Raw genomic sequence first — 16720 nt, forward strand, 5'->3', positions numbered from 1 at the left:
CTGAGTATCTGTCTTGATGAGACTGTCAACACTACCTACCTTTGTCTTTGACTATGCCAAATATGTTGTCAGTATATAGTAGTGTCTGGTTCAGTTAATAAGCCAAATGGGGCAGGATGCCACTAAGTTTTCTGTGTATTTGTTCAGGCCTGAGCACACTGATGGTGCCTGATAAATAATAGGTCATAACAGTACACCATATGCATACGTTAAAAGCACAGTCCATATGGTAATAGTCTTTGGCGAGTGGCCATTTCTTATGGAGGGTGTTGCCTACCTGTTAACTATTCATTGTTGTTAGTGTCTCTAGAGAAGCCCTCTAGAGAAGCCAGGGAAATGAACTCTCTGATTAGAAAGGTCTTGTCTGCCACATGCGGCTGCTTCCCTTTCCTCAGTTGCATCAGGTGTTGTGTTCCAGTGGGAAACGTACACACAATTCAACGAGTGACAGGATTGTGTCCCAGAGCATCACTGCATTCTCCAGTTCTCCCTGATGTCCAGAAGAAGAGATCAAGGAATGACACAGGAAAGAGCCACAAACACCATTTAATTTTTTTCCCCTAAATGTGTCTTGGCTTATTTGTCCTTAAAACTTATTTAAAAAGTTCTGGGTGAGTCTTTCTTTGATATGCACCCAAACAAAGATAAGCATCACTGCACAAAATTAGGAAAGGAGTGATTTCAGGCCCCCGCCCCCCCCCACCCCCCCCCAGCATTTCAGCATATTGAGGAAGAAAGCTTTTGGAGGAAGAAATAGCTCCTATCATCCCATGCATTTATTGCATCATCTGTTCCCTGCTGCCTCCAATTTAGTGTTCCAAATCCTATATCAAAACATCTGTGGTCCAAAGAGAATACAAAATAGGCTTATGTGAAGTAGGAAATCCATGCCAATTAAGCACAAAGATCGTCATACATCACATGAGATTATCTTCCTCACCCACATGGGACCATAGAGTGTAGCTAAACTGTCATATTACATCTACTAGTGGAGTACCTAACCCCCCCTTCCTCTCCCCATAAGCAAGGAAACAAAAAAAGTATCTTGTAGAGCAGCAAGTCAGAGTTGCAGACTAACTTTGGATTGTTTCGTCTGGAGTCAAGTGTAGTAGTGACTGGAACATCAGTGTCCATTATGGCTAGGGACAGCCATTCAAAAAACCTGAGCCTGAATTGATTCAATCTGAGTAGGTTAGTCTAACCTGGCTAAGCTGAATTGATTTGTAACTGGGCAGACATTTTCTCTTGACTGAGGAAATTCAGGTACATGGCTGCAGTGGCTCAGGCTAGAAGTCAGGGAATGCTAAAGCAGCTCTCCCTTCCCTTCCCTTATGCAGTGCTGAGCTGAGGGGGGTGTGGCCAGGCCCCTACAGGACCTCTGATTAGGGAGGTCTGCCTGCACAGTCCCAGGCTTTTCCCTGCTGGCTGCTCAAGGGGCGGGAGTGTTGCCAGCCCCCTGCTAGCACTCTGAGGCAAGGGGAGGGAGCGTGTGCAGTGCAATGTAACTATTGATGATATGGAGCTTTTCAATCTCCCCCTTGCTGCTTTATACTGTCTGCAGCAAACTGACAGGCAAGCAAGCCAGCAGAGGGATAATAACGGTGTTTATCACCCCATCAGCAAAACAATAGCCTCTGTCCATTAGTTCAAACTCTTCTTAAACAGTTTACCAGCTGATCTGTTGATTAGCTCCAAAAAGCCCTAAGCACTTGCTATTCTGTCTGCCTGCCCCAGTAAAATTGGACACACACACACACACACACACACACACACACACACACACACACACACACACACACACACACACACACACACACACACACACCTCCCACAGCATTAGCTAGCATACCATATGCCTAGTGTCCATGCTGTAGGAGATGGGAGGGAGGGGGGTGATCCCTGCTTGTCCAGCAAGCAGTGAGGCGGCGTAGGACAGGGGAAAGCCAGGAAGATGCTGCTTTACCTGCAGTCTCTGCTGGAGCTCCAGCAAGGGAGCAGAGGGGAAGTGCCAGCCCTGCTGTGGAGCAGACCCCCGCCCAGCCCAGACAGCATACCGGGATGCTGGGGGAGTCCAGTTTATCTTAAACCAGCGAGGGGCCTGGGACAGACATTGCATAAACCTGTTTGAGCCAAATCAGTTAAGTCTGATACTACATTCAACCAGTTTTATCTCAAATTGGCTTCAGCCATTTTCAGACTGGTTTATGTGCACTGAATGTTGTTCTGTTACAGGCTTAAACCAGTTTCTGATCACTTAAACCAGTTTATGTGTAGTGTCTGTCCCAAGGAGTTTGGATGGATGTAGCTGCAGGACAGCTCACAGCTTATTTGGAAGAAGAGCTTGAATGACAGCAGATCTAAAGGAAGTAAATTATTCACTTGTGCTCTCTCTCCCCATTTTGGCTGTCATTTGCCAGTCTCTTTCAGGGGGCTTAGAATTCCTATCCCGATGGAACCAGCATTCTCCTATGTAAACTTCAAATCCTACTTATCTGTTTTTCCAGGGTGGAGAGAGACCATTCTCCAGTTCCTCTCCTGACATATTGAATGTTGCAAGCTCCATGCAAAGGTGACTGCATTTGGGGTGAGAACTGTGCTTTAGTTTGATTGCATCACTTCAAGCTGGTAGAACACTTTAGGTTCCCTTGTGAAGAAAGGCACCATATAAATGTAAAGCCATTATCCTTTTAGTAGCTGTTTCTTTACAAAGAATAGAAAGACCTCGCCTTTTTGCCATGTAGTTTGTAGGCACCATTATAATCCCTTCCTCCTCCAATTCAGGTTTCTTAAGCACATCTGAGAACCACTTATTTCCCAGGTGATGTTTTCTTTAACCTAGTATTCTCTTCCCCCACCCCAGTAATGTTTTGTATTTTAATGTGCCTCTGGGGAATTTTCAAATAACACGGAGTTAAATAGAAGTACGTTGCCTTTGGCTGTGTAGATGAAACAGGGGGCATGTGTGCATGACACTTTAAAGAGGGCTAAATGCTTTTCCTCCACTTTTTAATGGTGTCAGTGTTTGTATGCCTTGGCGATGTATTGTGCATTAATTACAGCCACTGTAGCAAATTCGGTGGCATAATGCACCTTAAATCACTTGGGGCACAGCAAACTGCCCTACAGCTGTGGAGCAAAGCACTGGGCTCTGCGTAGCTCAGGGGCTGTGCAGGAAGCCCATGCAGGCAGCTTGGCAGCAGCCTGGGAAGGCAGGCTCTGCCCAAGAAAAAAAAACAAAGCGGTGAGCCCGATTTCCCTCCCCCCGAGCCTTCCTGCCGGAGCTGCAAGAGGGCCCAGTTCTTCTCTCCGCGGCTGTGGTGCCCACTGGGACCGCCTGAGCCGAGTGGCTGTGGGCTGCTGCCATGAGGGGGAGGTGCCACTGCCACGGGGGGTAAGCACCAGCCCCCCACCCCCTGCAGCCCAAGGACCGCGCTGCTCGCCAGCAGCTTGCCCTCCCCTCCCCGCCACCAGAGAGGCAGATAAGTCAGCAGGGTGTGTGCACAACACAGGGGTTTAAAGGGCCCTAAATTGAAGCAATGTTTTTAAAAACCCACCACTTCAATTTAGGGTCCCTGTTTCATCTACACACACCCTTAGGGGTCCCTGTGGAGGCCAGTGGGCTGTGCCACTCATGATATAAAAGCCCTTTTTGCAGGTAATGGCATGGGGTGATTTTAGCTCATTCTTGGCTTACATGCTTCTCAGCTCTGAAGGTACAGGTCCTGCCTGCTGATTAACCCCATGCCTCTGCACCAAAGGGTATATTTCAAAATGCAGGCTTCTTGCTACACCCAGGAACAGATCTCAGGAAGGACCTGTCATCTACAATGAATATCTTCCTTCGTCAGCTCTAGCCCTAACTCTTGAGCTTTTCAGGGAGCAGCACAATCCTCCTGTCACTGGCTTGGCATTGTGCAGCTCAGGCTCTTTATCTTTCTGAGAGATGTTTAGGTAATATGCTGGTTCTATATTATGGGGGATTTATTTAAGCAGTAAAACGCCAGTTTGTCAGGCGTTTTACCCACTTGAGTGGGAGTTGAGCATGTGAAGTGGGGGCAGGACTTCGCCCTCTCTTTGCAAGGTAGAGAGAGATGCAACATGGTGGGGCTGCAGAGCAACACAGCCCCCACGCAAGCCAGCACCCTTCTGCCAGGGGACAGTTGCCATGCCTGCTCTTCATCTAAGCCTTGCACTGTATGTGTCCCTAGAGAAATGGCTGTTGCCTTCACCATACCAGGGGGAGGTCAGCACTTCTAGTGCTGTTGCCTGACTCGGTGGGAGTGTCTGAAGCCAAGCTGCAGAAAGCTAAGTGTTAACTGGAGGAAGGAGTAGGTTTTACTCCTTCGGTTGTGGCCGCCAGATTGCATGCGAGTGTAAGCAGAGGTGGTCCTCACTTAAAGCTGGATACAACACAATGGGATGCTTCTGTAAATATGGAGCTGCAGAGCTGACGCTGTAGTCGTGCTGCCCTGAGCTCACTCTGATTTACTTTCTCCTCACATACGTGATGATGACCACAATCTGGCCAACCCTGAGGACCAAACAGTGGAGCTGAAAGCCTGAGTTATAATAACTGGAGCTAAGGAGCAGGCCCCCCAGCTGGGTGCTGGAATGGATTTGTCTCCTTTCTGAATCCGACTCCAAGGGCAGAGCACAGCTTGCACCAGTTCTGATAGGTTACCCTAGGGAGATGCAAAATTGTTTCCATCCATCAGGCTCTGCTGATATGACTGTATTCCAGCTACCAATGCAGCGAAGACCAGGAAGGCATGGTGGAAGGACAGGGATGGAGGGGAGCCCAGAGAAAGTGGATGAAGATGTCTCACGCAAGGCACCATGTCTAGATCTCCAGTGATGATGGAAAAACAATAAAAGCAACTTCGGGGCTTCTTTTAGAATTAGACATGAACAGAGTCCTTGGTACACAGCACAGCTTTTAAGGCCGAGGGAGACCTGAGCAGCATAATAGAAACAAAGAGCATGCCGCCTGGGGGAAGAAGCAGAAAGCACTTCTTCTGTCAGAGAATTCACGACTGGGATTGCTGTAGGGGGAAAGTGGTGAACTGCAAGTTGAATGCACTATTCAGGGGCAGATATCGTATTATTGATGCCCTTCTACAAGCAATCTGAGTGCTGTTGTCTTGAGTAAATGACATGGAGGTAGGTGACCCATATGGGCAGCCTGCCTTTTCTTTCCTTTTCCTTCATGTCCCCGTTTTCCTTGAGTCTTGCTTGTTTTCCTGGCATTGCCCCAGATGCCCTCTGGAAATGCTTGTTCCCATGTGTTTCGGTGTGGTGTTGGTCAGTACTATTCTGAAAGCTAAGATGCTTTATGGCCAGCGAGATTAAAGTAGCTCTGAGAGTTGTTTCCTCTGACTCCTAAGGATGAGCAGAATCATTCTGGGGGCCAAAAATAAAACCAACTTGCAGAGGAGGGGGCCAAGTGTGTGGCTGTAATGACTCAGTGCCCCCAGAAGTACCTCAGTTTAACAAGAGGGTACAAATAAGTTGGATGTATTTACACCCATAGGCATTAGAACACAGTCTGTAATATATATATATATATATATAAAAACCCACTAAAAACTGCATGGAAACCTGGTGACAAAATTACCCCTTTCAGCAATGGAACTTAAAACCCCAACTCCAGCAGTCTTGCAAGGACCCTTTGGGGTGCGAAGCTTCACCTTGTGCACAGCCTCAGCATCCCAGATGGCACCAGGACTTTCACCACTTCACAATCACACTGACCCTGTTACCTTCTGCGGCCTTTTAAGTACAATTCTGTAGCAACAGTCAGTTCCTCTCCTCTGTGGGGAAGATGTCGATGATCCTTCTCCCAGCTGCACCCAGACTAGGCTCCTCTACAGTCTCGCTGGGGCATCTATCAGTGGTTCTGGGAGCATATCAGGGAGGGAAGCTCTAACCACCCTGGCTCCAGGCAAAATGTCCCCCACTGTCGCAGCTCCTCTTTTCCACTTCCCCTCCTGCTAGCCCTCAAAGAAGCCTGGGGGCTGTAATTCAATCCAGATCCCTGGGTCTGGAGTGGCCTCACACCTCCACTTAACTCAGGGGCAGGAGTTACACTGGGACTAAATTTTAGCTGGAGCTGAACTTTTATGGCTATAAAAGCAGCTGCTCAATGCAGTTGGGAAAGCTTTGTCTTTCTTTCTGTTTCTCTCTAAGAGGCACAATGCTAGATTTCTTGGTTTTGTGAGGGAAGTCAGAATAACTAGAACCACAAGGTAGGAAACAGCACAATAGTCTATCTGGCCCAAACCAGGAAGTAGGAATGAGGAAGCAAGTGAATGTGTTGTCATCAAGCCAAAGAAGCTGGAGTACCTTTCCGTACGGTGTAGGCAAATGTCCAGATGTGTTAACCCTTGTCTAACCCAACTGGAGCCTCTAAAGCTGGGGAAATACTTGCCCATTATGCCAAACTATCAAGGATGTGGTGCTGTACCTCGGGCCATGTTGGAGCAATGATGTGGCTGAACTTGGTGTTTTATGCCACTTCATTCCCATGTGCATTTCAGTAAATTTAAAGGGCCTTGGTGTTGGGTATAGCAGAAAAATCTAGATGAAGTGGATGTTACAAAACATATAGGTCTACATTGAGTCTTGGTTATTGGGGCGTTGCATGAGTTTATGTATTTTGAATATTGCGGTTTTAAAATAGCATCTACTCGCATGCCACTACCTTTAGCTAAACTGGTAGTTTAATTTCTTTCCCCAAATGCACCAGAAACAAGGATGGACTGAAGCTGGATAAATGAGGAAACTGAGGTACAGGAAAGGGGGTTTCTCCAAGTCATTGTCAGAAGGGGGCTTCTGATTCTCAGTCCCATACGTGAGGTTGCAGTGCCCCTTATCAGAGATCCTCAGAGCCAGTGCCAGGCCCACCTGAAATGCTTGCAAATGGACATGAACCACTTGAAGAACCTGATCGGGGTTTGGAAACCAGTGCAAACTGGTAGTAGATGGAGCTCTGGGTTGGTAATTGGGAGACCTCAGTTTTGTTACCGACTCAAGTACTGACCTACTGCATATAACCTTCTCTCTAAAAGTTTCTTTTCTGGTCCCTGTCTCTTGCCTATTTTAACAGCAGGTTCTTGGGGGCAGAAACAATCTTTTGTCATAAGTCTGCCCATCACCTAGCGGGGTTGGAATCTGATCTGTATTCAAGCCACCTGTTGATACTGTCATGCAAATTACAAGTAAGAAATGGAGCAAGGGGAGATTCTTGTGTGTGTTGTCTGGCTGTAAATGTTTTGCACAACACTATTAACCTGCTGACTCTGCTGGTAATTCAGTTACCCTCGATCAGTCTGGCAGTGACAAGCATGTACTGGAAAGAAGTCGGGGCACAAGCTACGAATGCTGTTGCACAATGTGAGATTCTGCAGGCTTTTCAGGGCTGCCACCTGTCTATACTGCAATCTCCTCTTAGGCTGGAGATGCTGAGTTTCTTCTCTGTTTTCCTGGCAGGTGTACTGCTAGACATCCAGCAGCATTTTGGAGTCAAAGACAGTGGAGCTGGCTTGCTACAAACAGGTAAGAGTCTGTGTTTCCTGTCTGTCTGGGTTTTTTTCCTTTCCTTAGGGGGTATCTTGTAGGTTTTTTGAACAAAGGTCGGGCTGTCCTTCTATGCATGCGTTTGCTTTGTTAAAATATAATGGGCTGGCAAATAATTCCTGACTGAGTAGCTGTGCACTTGGCCTTCACTTAGCAGTGGCTTAGTTTGCTGCATCCAAATAAACTCTAGTTTGGTGACCTGGAGGATGAAGCCAGCTGCAGCCTCATTTTGCCAGTGCGTGGGATAAGGATGTTTTGGGTGCAACAGGCGATGTGAGTGAGCACATTTGTTCTCTTAGCTTATGGGAACTGAATTAAGGGAAGAGAAGTGCCAAGCCACAGTGAAAGACAGCCACCTTCCTGAGTCTTAGGTTGGGCATAGCAACTCAGCGGTGGATCTGTTTCAGCTGAAAGTTTGCACTTTGTATATAGTATGACTCCTCTGGTGTATGAAAGTCATGCTGTATGGCTGCCCTCTTAAACACAGGCAGCACAAAGTAACACAGTATAAGAAATGAATGCCACAATTGGAATAAATTAATGAGTATGAACGTTGCAGGAAGGAGCTAATAGCCATTCCTCATATGTTTAGCTCATTATCCTGTTGGTTTAGTTGGTGAAAACAAAGCCTTTGAATTTGGGCCATTTGCATCAGACACTTCTGGCCTTGCGTTTACGGAAGAAGGGTTGTTAGATCTCAGGGCATTTCCTTGTGCTACAAACTATGGACTTTTCTGCTCAGTCCAGGACAAACCAGGTATTTTGGCCTCTAGTGTGATGTGGCTTTGGCTGATGCCTTAATCAGATTGAATTTGAAGACTCTGATTGACAGCCCCAGGATGACAATGATAACAAAATAGTTGATGTTTACAGAGAGGAGGTAAACCAGTCAGGGGGCAAATGCAGTCTTTAAGGGGAAAAAGAGCCCTCTTGCAAAGGTGATTGTCAAGGTGGCAGAGGCCTGGAAGTTTGGTGTTTCTGTTGTCTTGCACTGGTTTTCTGATGGGACTAACAAGGAATATACATGCAACTCAGTAAATGAAACTTAGGAATGCTGCTTCTTATCTGATAAAGGATTTTAACTGGTATGAGAGAGTAAGCTTTTTGCGGTGCTGTGTGTAGCTTCTAGCTCAGTGAGGTCCTGACCCATAACTGGAGCTCTTAGGCACAATTACAATCCAAATTAAATCAATAATACTATATGTTGGGGCTCTTTAAAAAAATCCCATCGCTGGTGCAGTTCCATTGACAATGTTGGGAGTGTTGGTCTAGTCATGTTTCTTACTACATTTTGCCAGGGGTGCTTGCTGCACTTGCACCTTGGTTTGCTCCAGTGAAACAGAGTCGTAGAGAAGTATGGCTGGAAAGGATCTCCACAGGTCTAGTCCAGCTCCCCATCTGAGGCAGGATCTTCCCTATCCAAACCATCCTATACACATCCATTGTCTAACTGCTTAGCAGAGTGATGCAGTGAACCCTGACATAACCACAAGACACCCTAATCTGCCACGGGGGGCAGGGGGAACATGGCAGCCAATGTCCTGATGTTGCAAAGGTGGTTAAAATATGCTAGGAAGATCCCAGGAAGAGGGCCACACCACCGCTACAGAGGAAAACAAAAATTCCCACAGCCTGTACTAATCTGACCATGGAGTTAAGTTCCTTCCTGACCCCATCTATCACCACTGGTCTGACTCTGAGCAGAGGGACGAGATCCTCTAGTTGGGAACCTACAGTTTTAAGACCCAGCAGAAGCATTGGCGTGCTCCAGTCAAAATCCTCGTTCTTGGCTTCAGACAACACCCAATGCTTCTGAGCAAGGCTTAAAAAAACTCTGACACGTAGCAGCAGGAGTGGAAAAAATTCCCTCCTGGCCCCATGTGGCAACCAGTGAAGCCCAGAAGCACAGGAAATACCCATACCAGAACATAGATACCCCTGTGCCTAGATCATCCCTGACCAATCAATGCCTGTCCAACCTCTTCTTGGACACCTCCAATGATGGAGAGTCCACAACTTCCCTACAGTGGTCTATTCCACAGTGTTTTAACAGCGAAGATGTGTCTCCTGATACCAAATCTAAGCCTTCTTCATTGCAACTTCAAGCTTTTGGTCTGTGCCCTGCTCTCTGCAGCAAGAGAAAAAGATGCCTCTTTGTTATGGCAGCCTGTCCAGTATTTGAAGACTGGTATCATGTCCTTTCTTAAACACCATTTCTGCAAGCTAAACATGCCTATTTCCGTCAGTGTGTCTCCTTGTATGACTTGCCTTGCAAGCCCTTTATCATGTTTGTTGCCCACCTCTGGACCCTCTCTAGCTTCTCCACATCCTTTTTAAAATATGGAGCTCAAAACTGCACACTGTATCCTAGATGAGGCCTAACCAGTGCCAGGTAGAGAGGCACTATCACTTCCTGTGTCTTGTACCTAATGCCTCTATTAATGCACTGCAAATCTGCATTTGCCTTTTGTGCAGCTGCGTCACATTGCAGACTCGTATTGAGCCTGTGATCTATCAAGACTCCCTGATCCTTCTCCATGGTGCTGCTATCCAGCCAGGTATCACTTATTTTGTATTTGTATTTCTGATGATTCTTCCTGAGATGCAGCACCTTACCTTGCAGTTGTCAACACTGAACTTCATTCTGTTAGCTCCAACCCAGGTTTCTAACCTGTCAAGATCCCTCTGAATTTTGCTCATGTCCTCTAACATGTTCACAGTCTTTCCCAGTTTTGTATCATCTGCAAACTTGTTCAAGAAGCGCTAAATTCCAGGATCCAAATCATTAATAAACTCCTTGAACAGCACTAGACCCAGAACAGATCCCTGCGGGATTCCACTTGAAACCTCCTGCCGTTCTGACATGGATCCACTGAGCCACTAGTCTCCTCACTTTATAGTAGTTTTCTCTAGCCTGCTTGTGAGAAGGTCATGTGGAAACTTGTCAAAAACCTTGCTGAAGTCCAGATACACTATATCCATAGAATTCCCTTGATCTACCCAAGAAGATACTTTGTCAAAGTTTTTGTTTGTTTGAGGGTAGGGGCATTATACTGGCCCTTTTCCAGGCTACTAGTACCTCTTCCATCTCCCAAGACTTCATCTATTATTGCCAAGGGCTCTTGAGATCTCCTCTGCCAGTTCCTTTAGTACCCTGGGAGGTTCATCGGGCCCTGCTGACTTGAACTCATTCAGATCCATCAAAAGCTCTCTGACACTCTCCCACTCTCTTGTTCTCTCATTCTTCAGCTTGTCCCCTTCCTTATTCAGACATTTTTACTAGGTGTCTGGGTCATATTCTGCAAGGCACTAGACAAGATCTCTGTGGAAATTACTGCATCTTGCAGGATATGGCTCTCAATTAAACTTTGCAGAGTAGGAATGAGAGTTTGGCTTCATGGGTACACCAGCAAATTATCTGCCATCCCTATCTTGTTAATTCTCCACCAGCTGCTCTCCTCTTGGAAAGGCAGAGTTCAGCTAAGCTGATGCGTGCAACACGTGTCAAGAACAGAAGGCTGGAACTTTACAAATACTGCTGATGAGAAGGAGCATCAATCAGTGATGCCCAAAATGATATTGGATCTCAATCCAGCCCTTTTTTGCAGCAGTTATTTTTATTTATTGTGCCCCTAGGAACAGATCCTCCATGTACTATTAGACAACGAGTGCTTCCAATAAAATATTCTGATGGAAAAATCTCATCCTCTAAAGCAAATATTTGATCGTAATCCCCGTTGCTACATGAAGGATTATTATTATTTATTTCTATAGTGAAGAGGCAGGCCACCTAAAGGCCCTTTTATTGTTTGGAATATTGCTAATGGGAATGCAGTAGTTTCTGTCAGCAACAACATGCCCCTTTGGTGAAGAAATACAGTACCCTCTCTGTGGTCATTTCCTGGTCTGGAAGTTGTTCCCATGTGTTCTGTTCTGTCTCCTAGGGGCACTGAATTGAAAGTTTTGGCCATTTCACAGCATCTGTGATAACTTTGCATTTCTATAGCACCTCTGATCCAGTGATTTCAAAACATACTGAAGGCCTGATTCTGCCATTGTGACTTAAGTAGGGAAGTGACTTTCCCTGTAAATAGTGGCATGGATATTAGCTGGACAGCTCATTCAATAAGCCACAGATCACCAGGAGTAAGTCAGGGCCCTGAAATAATCTATATTGTCATCCACATTTTACAAGTCAGAAACTGATGCAGTGAATTTAAGGAACTTATCCAGAGTTTCACAGGAAACCTGTGGCAGAGCCAAGAATGGCATTTTCATGTCCTCACCTTTTGATTTAGCCTGCAGATGCTATGCAAGGCCATTGAGACAGAAGTACGCTTGTGCCCCCAAGATGGCCCTTCCTATCACAGTGAAGTTTGCAGCATTTAGCCTGTACCTGCCCATGAAAAAGTGGATTTTGGTTATCAGGATGTTGATCTTGCACTTAATGTGCATGACACTGACTTCAAACTTTAACAAGAGAGAATGAGGGATTTGTTGATAGCCATCAAGTCTTTAAGCTGATTTAATCAGTCATCAAGTCTTTAAGCTAATTTTACAGCACTGAAAACCCTTCTAACCATAATGCTATAGAAAGTTATTTTGGGAAAGATGGTGTTTCACACCCAAATAATGGAAGAAAAAAGGAACTCTTGAAATTTGAGTTCATAGCCACTTAGTCCTGCACACACAGGCCACGTCCACATGGGAAGGGACTTGTATTTGCAGCAGCACAGATAGTAGTAGCACAAATTTGTGCCTCTTCTTTGTGCTGCAGTGCATGTCCCTGCCTGTGTGCTTTGCAGCAGGACACATTGTCCCACTGTACTATGTGCTGTGGCAGGGCTGGCTGGGGCACAGGATGCCTCAGGGGACTAACCAACAGGCATCCCCTGTGCTGAGGCACCCTGTGCCCCAGCCTGTCCAGGAGTAGCTCGTGGAGGAAGGGAATAAGCGGTCCCAGGGCTGCCTGCTCTTCCATCTCTGTGCACCCTGAACCCCCACCAGGCACTCCCCACCTGGCTGGGGCACAGTGTGCCTTTAGATGGGGGAGTAGGCAGCCCAGGGCTGGCTGCTTCCCTGTTTCCACATGCCTCAGCACAGAGCTCCACAGTGCAGAGACAGGGGAGCAGACGGCCCAGGGTTCCCTGTCTTGCTGGGGTTCAGCCAGCTGGGGAATAGCAGCCTCAGCATGAGGCTCTGCAGCGCACCTGGATCTGGCCACTCAGTCCATCTCGCCATCGCTCCACCTAAACGCACAAAATCTACATGTGCACTCTCCCAACCTCTGTAGCCCAAATGTTTCTGAAAAAACATGGGATTGGGAGCTGTGCAGAAAGAACATTTGAGTTGTATTTTGTTTCTTTGTGCTTCTAGGTAGGAGTTGCTATGCAAACCAAAGATGTAACAAGCTGTTCCCAGGAACCCTGTAATTCTTTATGTGGCAAAATTACCTGAACTCTAATGCCTCAGCCATAATGGAACTGAGCAAAATGCAGTCATCTCTATTAACAAGGATCCTTTGACAGCAGAGGACACCCTGACAGATGGGTCACAATTGCTGCTTGCTTAGTAGTATTTTTCAAGACATCAAGGCACATAACTATGGTGACTCCCAAGCTTCAATTATTTCTTGATGGTGCTAAAACTGAGCCTTGGGCTTCTTACATTTTTAGAAGGCTACCTGTAAGATGCTATTTAAATAATTGTTACTGAATTTTCCTGGATCCTTGTGCGTGAGTGTTGCTTTGTGTGGTTTTGGCCTGTGGATCCATTTAGTTTCTCACCGGTTGCTGGACGGAGGGAGGACAGGGCTGACCGATATCTGCATATGCAGGAGAAGACCATAGTCTGGTTGCACCAGACAACTGCGATCAGTCAGTACACTTGTTGCCAGCCCTGTCCTGCAAAAGATAACTGTGTAGGGTTGAGCTGCAAAGGAGCTGGGGCTGGAAGAGTATGTAAGACTGGCAAAACCTGGCTTTATATATCATCTCAGCTGAGAGGAGGGAGGGGAATCAGGGTCACAAAACTACTTCAGAGTCTTAATTCCTTGTTTTTATTAAAAAAATAAGGATCACATTTTGAAAATCCCAGCTGCTTCCTTCTACCTGCCTCCAAAGTCTGACCTGTTCAAACACTGCTCTCACTAGTGCAATGCGTGCCTTGCTAAATTTTTCTTCTCTCCTTTCTTCAGTTTCTCTCTTTGTTTTTCATTCTTCTTTTCACGTGCCCCTGAAGTTTTTTCCTCTTGCAGCTATTGCTGTTTTCTCCTAAGCAGAACACAGATCAGAGGAAGGTGGCAGTGTGTTATTTGGGAGGGGTACCATAGCCTACCTGGGAAAAACTGAGAGAAGAGACGGGACAGAAACGTCTTGCCCAAGGCCTCGCAACCAGCCGGTTACGCAGCCAAGTGTGGAACAGTGTCTGAACAGTTAAAGATTCAACGCAATGAGCTGGTCATTCCCATTGAACTCCAACCTCTTCCAGCCTGCATGGTCTGATCTCAGCGATGACAGAGGAGACAGCACTAGCATGCAGGCACTGCAGTCTGCTGGAGAAAAATGATTGGAGAAAGAGCTGTGGAGTGGGGAAAAAAAAGAATGGTTATTTTGTAGGGCTGTGGACATCTCTTCAGAGGAAGTCCTAATATCCAAAAGCCGGTTGGATTGGGTCAAGATCAAAAGAGATGAAAGGAAGGGAGCAAGTTATCTCCCACTGGACTCCCACCCTTCTTCCCCCCCCCCTCAGCAGGACTGAGCATCCACAACCCCAGGTGACTTCAGTGGGATTTGAAGGCATCCAGCACCCTGCTGGATTTGGACTGCTTTCATGCCAAGGGCTTTTGAATGTCATGGCTTCAGCACAAGAGAAAAATCAGTAAACTCATTTTGGTTGCCCCACTTGTCTTTGTACTGCTTCATTTCAACTTCCCCACCTTTCTGTACCATGACACGATTGCAGGGATCAAGACATAGCTATATAGAACAGCTCCAATTTAAGCAATAACGATTAAGAAGCAAGGCTGTGCATTCAAATAAAGTGCCTTGATGAATGCCTTGGGGCAAGGCTAGCAGGGCTGGGCCTAAATTGATACGATTCTGTTACTTGAATGCCAAGTGTGCTGGTTATTCTGAGCACAGTAGGTGCAGAAATAGGATTAAAAGGCTCTCTGAGGCTGGCAAACGCAAGGATGTTGAAGATATTCTTTTGTGTCTCCCTAACTGGTATCAGCCTAACGTAATGAAGGGCTGACAGGCGGGCTGGCTGGGGGACAGAGGAGCGAATGCAGAAACTCGGAGCTGAAGTCACAGGTTCATATCCCCTTGGGTCACCTTCAGAGCCAAGCTGTTACTTTCAGTCTGCTAAAGGGCCTTTGCAAGCTGCCCTGAATCTCAATCCATTTTCCGATTACAATTATGCAGGTGCCTTTGTTGGAAGGCTCTGCAGAGACCTAACGGCATGAAGATTCAAGTGCTTCATTTCTCTAGACAGCTCCTTGCAGGTCAGGGCTGGGGCACTGCTGATGCTTGTCAGCCTTAGACTCACAAATTCCTCTGGTCCTTTTTTATTCTGGAAGGGCTGAATCTGATTTGCATTTCTGTACTGGTTATTTCCAGAAAAGACGCACCCTCAATTAAACATTCCGCTTTGTTATTAAGAAGAACATTTTCATATTTAGTTCTGTATTTTTTTTTTTTAAGTGATCCGGTTTTGCAGAACAAGATTAATAATGCCTTAGGACATTTGCTCACAAAATAGGACCATATGAGGTAACAAATGGGTCCATTTTTGCTTTGGTTCTGTTTCCAGTCTACTCCCCCTCAAAAAAGAAAAGAAAAATGTGTTCAGAAAAAAAACAGACAGCATCTAAATCTGCACAATATAAACTGATTGGTTGTGCAGAATTACTTACAAAACCCTAAATGCCTGCATTGCCAAATGACCTGACATTAAATGACACCACTATTCAGGCTGCTTTGAGTGTATCTATAATAATAATAATTCCTTTTGCCTTTCTTTAACGTATATATAATAATAATAATCCCTTTTGCCTTTCTTTAATGTTTCCTTTGCTCAGCCTGGCAATGAGGTTTAAGACTTGTATGATACTCAGATCAATTCAGGCCAGAGAGAATTCTGAAAACCTGCTGACACCAGAGCCAATTAGAGAAGATAAATGGCAGTTTAGTAGCATGGTGGGAATCTAGATGGCTTACGAAATTGGTCCTTGGACACGGGCTTCCACTTGCTCACCAACTGGTTCCAGATTAGATCAAATATTAACTGAGAAGTTTTTGCAACCTGAGGTTCTGATTCAAGAAGGCACTTAACCCTATACCTAAATCCCACTAAACCCACGTGTACATTTTAGGTGCTTTCCTGAACTAGGCCCCAAAGGCTGGACCAGGTTATAGAAAATTTGTTAGTGTCCTGCTGTGATCCCCTACTCTAGCCAGTGTCGGCTGCAAAATACACCTTTATAACATGCACCCTTGGATTGGCTGAGAAGGCAGCATGACAGATTCCCTGCACACCCTTCAAGCCCTGCTTTTGCTTCGTGTTGTTAACATGTAAATTCCTAGAGGGGACCAAGCAGGTCAGCAGGGGAAGGCAAATCTTAGTCTCCCCCCAGCTTTAGCCTTGACCCTCCCCATGCATGTGAACAGTACAGACTGATTTTTCTGCAGAAGGATTTTATTAGATGTTGCTAATGTGGTGACTAATGCATCCTTCATTGTGCACACTTGCTGTTGGTCTCCTTTGGATGGGGGCAGGCACTGCCAGTGTCTGTGCTATGTGACCCTGCCCCCTGGGGTTACAGCTTGAGCACCTTGCACCCTCACTGAATTAACTTATGTAATTGTTCACAGCAACGCAAGGAGAGCATCTTCCCGTAGAAATCCGGGATGCAGGCTATCGTCATTCAAAGTCCTAACAGTTGTTACATTTGCTTTAGTACATCCTGCCCATCCAGTCCCAGATATCGCCACAAATCGCAGGACTTCATCCAAATCTTTTAGAGTGGAAAATGGAATATCTTTGTCATATAGTTTTATACGAGAGCAACCTTCTTATTTTTAATCAGCAGGATGCTAGCTGGTGTCAGCAGCACAGTAGATTTTGAATGCTGCATGTGGCTAAA

General features: G+C 46.1%; 1 protein-coding gene across 4 annotated transcripts in view; it reads left to right on the forward strand.

Moving 5' to 3' along the window:
* Positions 1-16720, forward strand: part of LOC102376386 (protein spinster homolog 2) — a 166564-nt gene that overhangs the window by 37555 nt on the left and 112289 nt on the right. For all 4 annotated transcript variants that reach the window (XR_003095361.1, XM_025210622.1, XM_025210620.1 and 1 more), the window contains exon 2: positions 7489-7554. The gene's annotated coding sequence lies outside the window, so the exon portion shown is untranslated. The remainder of the gene's footprint in view (positions 1-7488; positions 7555-16720) is intronic.

The sequence above is a fragment of the Alligator sinensis genome, unplaced genomic scaffold (genome assembly GCF_000455745.1).
Source record: "Alligator sinensis unplaced genomic scaffold, ASM45574v1 scaffold419_1, whole genome shotgun sequence".
Taxonomy (NCBI): Eukaryota; Metazoa; Chordata; order Crocodylia; family Alligatoridae; genus Alligator; species Alligator sinensis.